Below are 9,158 nucleotides of genomic sequence, written 5' to 3'. Positions count from 1 at the left end.
AGGGGAGGGAGGGAAGGTAGGGGGAGAGGGGGGAGAGGGGGGAGGGAGGGAGAGGATGGGGAGGGAAAGGGAGGGGGAGAGGATAGGGAGGGAGGGGGAAGGGGAGAGGATAGGGAGGGAGGGAAAAGGGGAGAGGGGAGGAAGGGAAAGGAAGGGGGGAGAGGATAAGGAGGGAGTGGGGAGGGGGAGAGGATGGGGGAGGAGAGAGAGGATAAGGAGGGAGTAGGGAGGGGGAGGGGAAACTGAGGTATTGGGGAGGGAAGGGGAGGGAGAGGAGGAGAAGGGAGGAATAAATGAGAAGGAGAAGAAGGGAGAGAGAGTGAGAGGGAGTAAAAGGGAGAGAGAAAGAAGGGGGAAGGGAGAAGGAAGGGAGGAGTGTCAGGGGGATTTATGTGAGGATTACAAACACATTCACCCTCACATTCTTTATCACCCTTATTTATCTCCCTTATTTTTTATCTCCCTTACTTCTCCCTTATTATTTATCTCCCTTATTTTTTCCTTATTATTTATCTCCCTTATTTCTCCCTTATTTATCTCCCTTATTTTTTATCTCCCTTATTTCTCCCTTATTTTTTATCTACCTTATTTCTCCCTATCTCCCTTAATATTTTTCTCCCTTGTTTCTTCCTATCTCCCTTAATATTTATCTCCCTTATTTCTCCCTAACTCCCTGATTATTTATCTCCCTTGTTTCTCCCTATCTCCGTTAATATTAATCTCCCTTGTTTCTCCCTATCTCCTTTAATATTTATCTCCCTTGTTTCTCCCTATCTCCCTTATTTATCTCTCTTATTTCTCACTATCTCCCTTATTTCTCACTATCTCCCTTAATATTTATCTCCCTTATTTCTCCCAGTCTCCCTTATTATTTATCTCCCTTATATCTCCCTTTATTATTTTTCTCCCTTATTTTCTCCCTTATTGCATTATCTCCCTTATTTTGTATCTACCATCTTTATCTTCATTTTCTCATTCTTTCTCTCCCTTATTTTGTACAAACCTTCTTTATCTCCCTTTATTCTCCCTTATTTTGTATCTCCCTTTTTATCATCCTTTTGTTTCTCTCCCTTATCCTTTATCTCAAATTTCTCCTTTTTGTCTTTCTCCCTTCATTCTCTCCCGTTTTCATTATTTCTCCTCCTCCTCCTCCTCTTCCTCCTCCCCATCATCATCATCATCATCATCATCATCATCATCATCATCATCATCATCATCATCATCATCATCATCATCATCATCACCACCACCACCACCACCACCACCACCACCACCACCACCACCACCACCACCATCATCATCATCATCATCATCATCATCATCATCACCACCACCACCACCACCACCACCACCACCACCACCACCACCACCACCACCACCACCACCACCACCACCACCACCACCACCACCATCATCATCATCATCATCAAAATCATCATCATCATCATCATCATTACCACCACCACCACCATCCTCCCGCTCCTCCTCCTCCTCCTCCTCCTCCTCCTCCTCATCATCATCATCATCATCATCATCATCATCATCATCATTCTAATTAATACACAAAGTTTGAAGGATACAGAGAAAACTACAGTAGTAATAGTAGTAGTAGTAGTAGTAGTAGTAGTAGTTGTAGTATGAAGAAGAAGTAGAAATAGAAGAAGATGATGAGAGAGAGAGAGAGAGAGAGAGAGAGAGAGAGAGAGCCCTTCCTTCACCTGTCTCACCTTCCGTCCATCTCACACCTGTAAAAATCAACACAGAAGTCAAATTAAGCCTCTCTCTCTCTCTCTCTCTCTCTCTCTCTCTCTCTCTCTCTCTCTCTCTCTCTCTCTCTTATCTATCTATCTATCTAATCTATTTTATCTATCTACTCGCGGTTCAGTTGCCATCATCCCTATCTTGAATTGCGAACCGAATGACACTACACGATGCTGGTCACGAAGAAGTGCAATAGGAAGGATGTAGAGCCATAGTATTGACACCATATGATGCTAGTCACGAAGAAGTGCTATGAGAAGGATGTAGAGCCATAATATTGACAGTATAATGTAATGCTAGTCACGAAGAAGTGCTGTGGGAAGGATGTAGCGCCGTAGTATTGACACCATATGATGCTAGTCACGAAGAAGTGCTATGAGAAGGATGTAGAGCCGTAGTATGCTAGTCACGAAGAAGTGCTATGGGAAGGATGTAGAGCCGTAATATTAATACCAAGCTACAATATGATGCTAGTCACGCAGAAGTGCTATGGAAGGATGTAGGGTCGTAGTATTGACACCAGAATATGCTGCTAGTCACGAAGAAGTGCTATGGGAAGGATGTAGAGCCGTAGTATTGTCTTTTTCTGCCACTGAGCTACGTGAAATAAGCTGCAAAAGGACGAAAATCTGGGCCAAGTTAAGATGAAAGGAGTATAGTACTTTTGTGTGTATTATGCCTCCCCCCTCCCCTCCCTTCTTGCTGTTTGTCTCCCTCTTTGCTCTCTTCCTTGCTCTCTCTCTCTCCCTCTTCCCTCCCTTCCCCCTCCCTATCTCTTTGCTTCTCCCCCTTCTTTCCCTCCCTTCCTCTTCCCTCCCTCCCTCCCTCCCTCCCTCCCTTACACACCTTCCTCCCTCCCTCCCTCCCTCCCTCCCTCACACACCATCCTCCCTCACACACCTTCCTCCCTCCCTCCCTCACACACCTCCCTCCCTCCCTCCCGTCATCTGCTCATCTCCTTTTTCTCTTCTCCCCTTCCCTCCCCTCCCCTCCCCTCCCTTCCCTTCCCCTCCCCTCCCCTCCCCTCCCCTCCCCTCCCCTTCCTTGTTGTCGTGACAGATCATTAATACCGTGTGGGGGGAGGGGGGAGGGGGGAGGAAAGAAGTCAGAGGGAGGGAGGAAGGAAAGATTGGATGGAGAGAGAAAGTTAGAAGGTAGGGTACGAAGGGAGAAAGAATGAAGGAGAGGGGAGGGGGAGGGGAAGAAGGAAGGGGGTAAGGGAGAGAAGGGAGGGGGAGGGAGGAAGGAAGGAAGAGTTAGCGAAAGAGAAGGGAGAAGGGAGGGAGGGAGAAAGGAAGGATTAGAAGGGAGGAAGACCATAAAGAAGGAAGGAAGGGAGGAGCGAAGGAAGGAAGAAAGAGGAAGATTGAGGAAGGAGGGAGAGGAAAGAAGGAAGGAAGAGGACGGTGAGAAGGAAGAAAGGAAGGAGGGGATGGGAAGTGAGAGGAAGGAGGGAAGGAAGAGGGAGGGTGGGAAGAGGTAGGGAGGAAGGACTAAGAGGAAAGAAGCAAGAAGAAGAAAGGAAAAAAGGAAGGAGAGGAAGGAAGGAAAGAGGAGGGAGGGATGAAGGAAGGAAGGGGGGTTGGGATGGAAGAGGAAGGAAGGAAGGAAGGCAATGAAGGTTGGGAAGTGAGAGGAAGGAAGGAAAGAGGAGGGAGGGATGAAGGAAGGAAAGGGGGTTGGGATGGAAGAGGAAGGAAGGATGAGGGAGAGAGGAAAGGGGGTAAGGGGGGGGGGATGAAGGGAGATGGGGAGGGAGAGAAAGAATGAGGGGGAAGGAATTAATTATGAGAGAGAGAGAGAGAGAGAGAGAGAGAGAGAGAGAGAGAGAGAGAGAGAGAGAATACAAAGGAAGTCAAAAACAAAATAGTATTCCCTTTAACTATGGTATCTGGTATTATGAGATGATGACAAGGATAGAAGAGGGAGGGAGGGAGAGAAAATGGGGAGGAAAGAGGGGAAGTGAGGGGGGAGAGGGGTAATGCCCATCCCCTATTGTCTTCATCTCCCTCCCTTCCCTCCCCTCTCCCTCCTCCATACCTCCATCTTCTCTCCCTTTCTCCCTTCCTCCCCCTCCCCTCTCCCTAAGTCCATCTTTTCTCCCTTCTCCCATTCTCCTCCTCCCTCCATCACTTAATTCTCTCCTCCATCCTCCCCTTCCTCCCTCACATAATTCTCTCCCATCCTTCCTCCTCTCTTTAATCCTCCCTCTCGTCACTCTCTTTTCCTTCATTCTCTTTCTCCTCTCTTTCCTCTCCTTAGATTACTCTTGTATTTCTTTTTTTCCTCCTCTCTCTCTCTCTCTAAACTACATGTATGTGCCTATGTTTATGTTTATGTGTATGAATGAATGTGTATGAATATGTATGTATGTATGTGTACAGGTATGTGTATGTGTATGCGTACATGTATGTGTATAATTATGTAAGTATGTAGATATCAGTGAATGATTGTTAAGTATGTATGTAAGAATGTATGTATGTATACCTATCTGTATGTATGCGTGTATGTATGTATGTATGTATGTACGTTTGAACTTTCACCTGCGAGGAATGTCTTGTAACCTTTCAATAACCTACTTAGCCATAAACTATTTCTGTGTCTGTCTGTGTGTGTGTGTTTATGTTCGTGTGTAGTATTAGATCTCTATCTCTCTCTCCCTCTCTCTCTCTCTCTCTCTCTCATTCCTTCCTTTACTTCCTTCTTTTCTCCCTTCCTTCCTTTCTTTCTCCTCGTTCCCTCCCTCCCTTCTTCCTCCCCATCCTCCCTCTTCTTTCTTTCTTCCTTCCCTCCCCTTTTCTCTTTCTTCCTTCCCTCCTCTTTTCTCTCTTTTCCTTCCGTCTTTCTTCCTCCCTCACTCTCCTCTCCCTGTCCTCCTCCCTTCTTTCTTTTCCTCCCTTCTTTCTCCCTCCCTCCCTTTTCTCCCTGTGTTTTCCCACCATGACTCTTCGTTTCCCCTCCCTTCCCCTCCCCTCCCCTCCCTCCCCCTCCCTCCCCCTCCCCCTCCCTCTTGCTTTCACATCCCCCCCCTGTACTTTCTTCTCCCTCACTCAATGACCTCTCTCTCTCTCTCTCTCTCTCTCTCTCTCTCTCTGTGCAAAGGTTACGAGAGAGAGAGAGAGAGAGAGAGAGAATATAAATGCAAGGAGAGGCTTACTCTGTGTGTGTGTGTGTGTGTGTGTGTGAGAGAGAGAGAGAGAGAGAGAGAGAGAGAGTTGATGTGGAGTATTTTCTTTCTCTAAACGTGAAATAAGCTGCAAAAGGACGAAAATCTGGGCCAAGTTAGAGTGAATCAACTACAGAAATAATTATAATATATTTCGAAGCAGATTTTAGTATATGAGGGAGGGGTAGACCGAGGATGAGGTGGAGGGATGGAGCTGAGAGGTATATGAGGGAGGGGGGAGTGAGTTGGGGGGTGGGCAGTCAAATGTTGGGTGACAGAGCGACTTGGAGGCGTTTTGTCTGCGGCCACCCATTGTGGGATTAGGGCGTCGGACTATTGATAGATAGATATAGATAGATTTTAGTCTGTTGCAAGGGCTAACAGATAAATTCCACGAAGCTCCCTAACACCTTTTCCTAAGCGATTTATTTTACTTATGACACCTTACTGTCGTCTTCTGTGCTACTTAAATCATTCTAATATCGCCATAATCTGCATAAGTAAGGGGGAAAGTGATGTTACCCAGCCGCATCAAAAAATAAATCGCTCAGGAAGAAGTGTTAGGGAGCTACCTTCTAGAATAATAAAATAAACTCGTAAATATTAATAGTTTCTCTTGCTTGGAAAATATGTGTGTGTGTGTGTGTGTGTGTGTGTGTGTGTGTGTGTGTGTGTGTGTGTGTGTGTGTGTGTGTGAGAGAGAGAGAGAGAGAGAGAGAGAGAGAGAGAGAGAGAGAGAGAATTAGGAAGAGCAACAAATGGCACAAGAAAAAGAATCAATATCTATCTATCTATTTATCTATATCTATCTATCTATCTGTCCATCTGTCTGTCTATCTACCTGCCCATCTATCTATCCATCCATCTGTCTATTTGCAGCCAGACGCCTTAATCTGGTAAGGGGTGGCCACAAACAAATCGCCTTCATGTGGCTTGCTAGGTGATTTCAGGAGCAATAAGACGTACAGGAACATAGGGAGAAGCAACAACCAGCAGGCTAAATCACCAGAAGGGAATTTTAAAGGAAAGTCAGGGATAAGGAATAAAATGAAGGATGTTTATGATAGGATATAGGAGAGATAGTCTGTCTGTCTGTCTGTCTGTCTGTCTCTCTCTCTCTCTCTCTCTCTCTCTCTCTCTCTCTCTCTCTCTCTCTCTCTAACCTCAAGTATGTTGCCTTTCACTCTCATATATTTTTCTTCTACTTATTTTCACTCTCTCTCACTTTCTCCCACTTGCAAACTTTCCCTCCCTCCCTCCTTCTCTCCCTCCCTCCCTCCCTTACCTAACGAAAGAATTTGTTTTTTCCTCTATGCCTCCCTCCCTTTCTTCCTCTCTGCCTCCCTCCCTTTCTTCCTCTCTCTCTCTCTCTCACTTTCTCACTTCTTACTTTCTTTTATCTCCCTTTTTTTGTTCCCTCTCCTCATCCTATCCTCCCTCCCTCCCTTTCCCCCTCCTCCCCCGTCTCTCTCTCTCTCTCTCTCTCTCTCTCTCTCTCTCTCTCATCCGTCCTACCTTTACACCTGTCTTCCTCTCCTCCCTCCCTCCTTTCCTCCCTTTTTCCCTTCCCTCCCTCTCTCTCCCCTCCCTTTTTCCCTTCCCTCTCCCTCCCTCACCCTTCTTCCCTCCCTCCCTCCCTCTGCTCCCTTTTTCCCTCCCCTTTCCTTTATCCCTCCCCTTCCTCTCCCCATCCCACTTTCCCTCCCCTCACTGCCCCTCCCATTTTCCTTCCCCTCCCTCCCCCTCCTCCCTTTTTCCCTCCCCTCTCCATTTCCCCTTCCCTCTCCATTTCCCCTTCTCTTCCTCTCCCCCTCCCTTCTTCCCTCCGTTCCTCCCCCTGCTCCATTTTCCCCCCTCCCTCCCCCTCCCTTTTCCCCTCCCCCTCCCCTGTTTCCCTCCCCTCCCTCCCTCCCGCTTTCTCTCTCCGTCTCAATCGCTTCCTTTTGCAGCCTACACTTTCATTTCCAGCTTCTCTCTCTCTCTCTCTCTCTCTCTCTCTCTCTCTCTCTCTCTCTCTCTCATGTAAAATAATCTACTTATTCTCTCTCTCTCTCTCTCATGTAAAATAATCTACTTTCTCTCTCTCTCTCTCTCTCTCTCTCTCTCTCACATGTAAAATAATCTACTTATTCTCTCTCTCTCTCTCTCTCTCTCTCTCTCTCTCTCTCACATGTAAAATAATCTACTTATTCTCTCTCTCTCTCTCTCTCTCACATTTAAAATAATCTACTTATTCTCTCTCTCTCTCTCTCTCTCTCTCACATGTAAAATAATCTACTTATTCTCTCTCTCTCTCTCTCTCTCACATGTAAAATAATCTACTTATTCTCTCTCTCTCTCTCTCTCTCTCTCTCTCTCTCTCTCTCTATTTATGTATCTATGTCTGTCCATCCATCCATCATCTATCCATCTATCTATCTATTTATCTATCTATCCATCTATCAGTTTATCTATCTTATATCTTTATATACCTTTATGAATGTACAGTATTTATGTGTAACTTTCTATCTATCTATCTGTCTATCTATCTATCTATCTATCTATCTATCTGTCTGTCTGTCTATTTATGTAAGGAGTTAATTCTTGTACTAATTTTAATATCAACTTACAGAGTTGCATTTACTGCCGAGAGAGAGAGAGAGAGAGAGAGAGAGAGAGAGAGAGAGAGAGAGAGAGAGAGAATAAGAAAGTAGAAGATATATGTGAGAAAGAGCAACATACCGAGAGAGAGAGAGAGAGAGAGAGAGAGAGAGAGAAATTCACTGACTGATTCCTCTCTATTTCACTCCCTCTGCCAACTCCTTACGCTTCCCTTGTGGAGAGGTCCGGGCCAAAGGATTATATATTCTTTTTCTTATATATTTCTGTCTGTCTGTCTTTCTATCTACCTATCTGTCTGTCTGTCTATGTGTCTGTCTGTCTGTCTATCTGTCTGTCTACCTATCTGTCTGGCTGTTTGTCTGTCTATCTACCTATCTGTCTATCTGTCTATCTATCTATAACAAGTCGCCTTAATCCCGGAATGGGTGGTCACAAACAAATCGCCTCCATGTCACCCTGTCCCCCGCCATAAAGCTGCCCTTTCTCCAGCTCACAACCCCCTTCCTCATAAACCTCTCCACGCCATCCCTCCATCTCATCCTCGGCCTCCCCCTCCACCTCACTCACTCTCCTAGTCAGTCTCTCAAGGACATTTTATTCACCTCTTCCTTAACCCCTTCAGCACGAGGTTGAGTCAGGATTCCGGGAGATTTATTAGTGGGTGAATGAGAGTGTGGCCCATTTCTCTCTCTCTCTCCTTTCTTACTTTCCCTCCCTCTTCCTTCCTCTCTCTTACTCTCCAACTTTCCTTTTCTTGTCTCCCTCTCCCCCTCCTCCCTCCCCTCCCCTCCTTATCTTCCCTCCCCTCCCCTCCTTACCTCCCTCCCTCCCTCCCTCCCTCCTTCATCTCTATTGAAAGTTAAAACTCTTGACTTTATGCCCTCCTTCCTTCCTTCACTTCTTCCTTCCTGCACTTCTTCCTTCCTTCTTTCCCTATCTTCCTTCTTTCACTTCTTCCTTCCTTCCTTCCCTCATTTATTCATTCATTCACTCTCCTTCCTTCCTTCCTAACTTCCTTCCTTCCTTCCATCCATCCTTCCTTCCTTCCTTCCTTCTTTGCATCTTTCCTTCCTTCCCTCCTCCCTCCCTCCCTCCCTCCCTCCCTTGCACCTTACCTCACCCTCTTTTTCTCCCCTCTCCTCAACTCTCCCTTCTCCTCCCCCTCCCCTCCCCTCCCCTCCCCTCCCCTTGCCTCTCTTCTGCCTCTTCACCCACTCATATTTTTCTCCCCCCTCCCTCCTCCCCCTCCACTTCACTTTATTCTCTCTCTCTCTCTCTCTCTCTCTCTCTCTCTCTCTATAACTTGGCCCAAAATCGCCATCCCCCCATCTTGAGTAACACTTAAAGGGGATGCTAGTCACGAAGAAGTGCCGTGGGGAGGATGTAGAGCCGTAGCATTTTTCTGTCGTGGAATTAATCTGCAAAAGAAGAAGCATATGGGTCTTTTCTTCCTTCCTTCCTTCCTTTCTTCCTTCCTTCATTCCTCTCTTCTTTCCCTTCTTTCTTCCTTCTTTCCTTTCCCTCCTTCTTTCCTTCCGTTCCTTCCCTCCTTCCTTCCTTTCATCTTTCCCTCCTTTCTTCCTTTCTTCTTTCCATCCTTCCTTCCTTCTTCCTTCCCATTTTTCCATTC

This window comes from Coenobita brevimanus, chromosome 2, assembly GCF_032717465.1.
Source record: "Coenobita brevimanus isolate Jiangsu-jjx chromosome 2, ASM3271746v2, whole genome shotgun sequence".
NCBI lineage: Eukaryota > Metazoa > Arthropoda > Malacostraca > Decapoda > Coenobitidae > Coenobita > Coenobita brevimanus.
The sequence above is the reverse complement of the archived record's forward strand: the minus strand, read 5'-3'. Positions refer to the sequence as shown.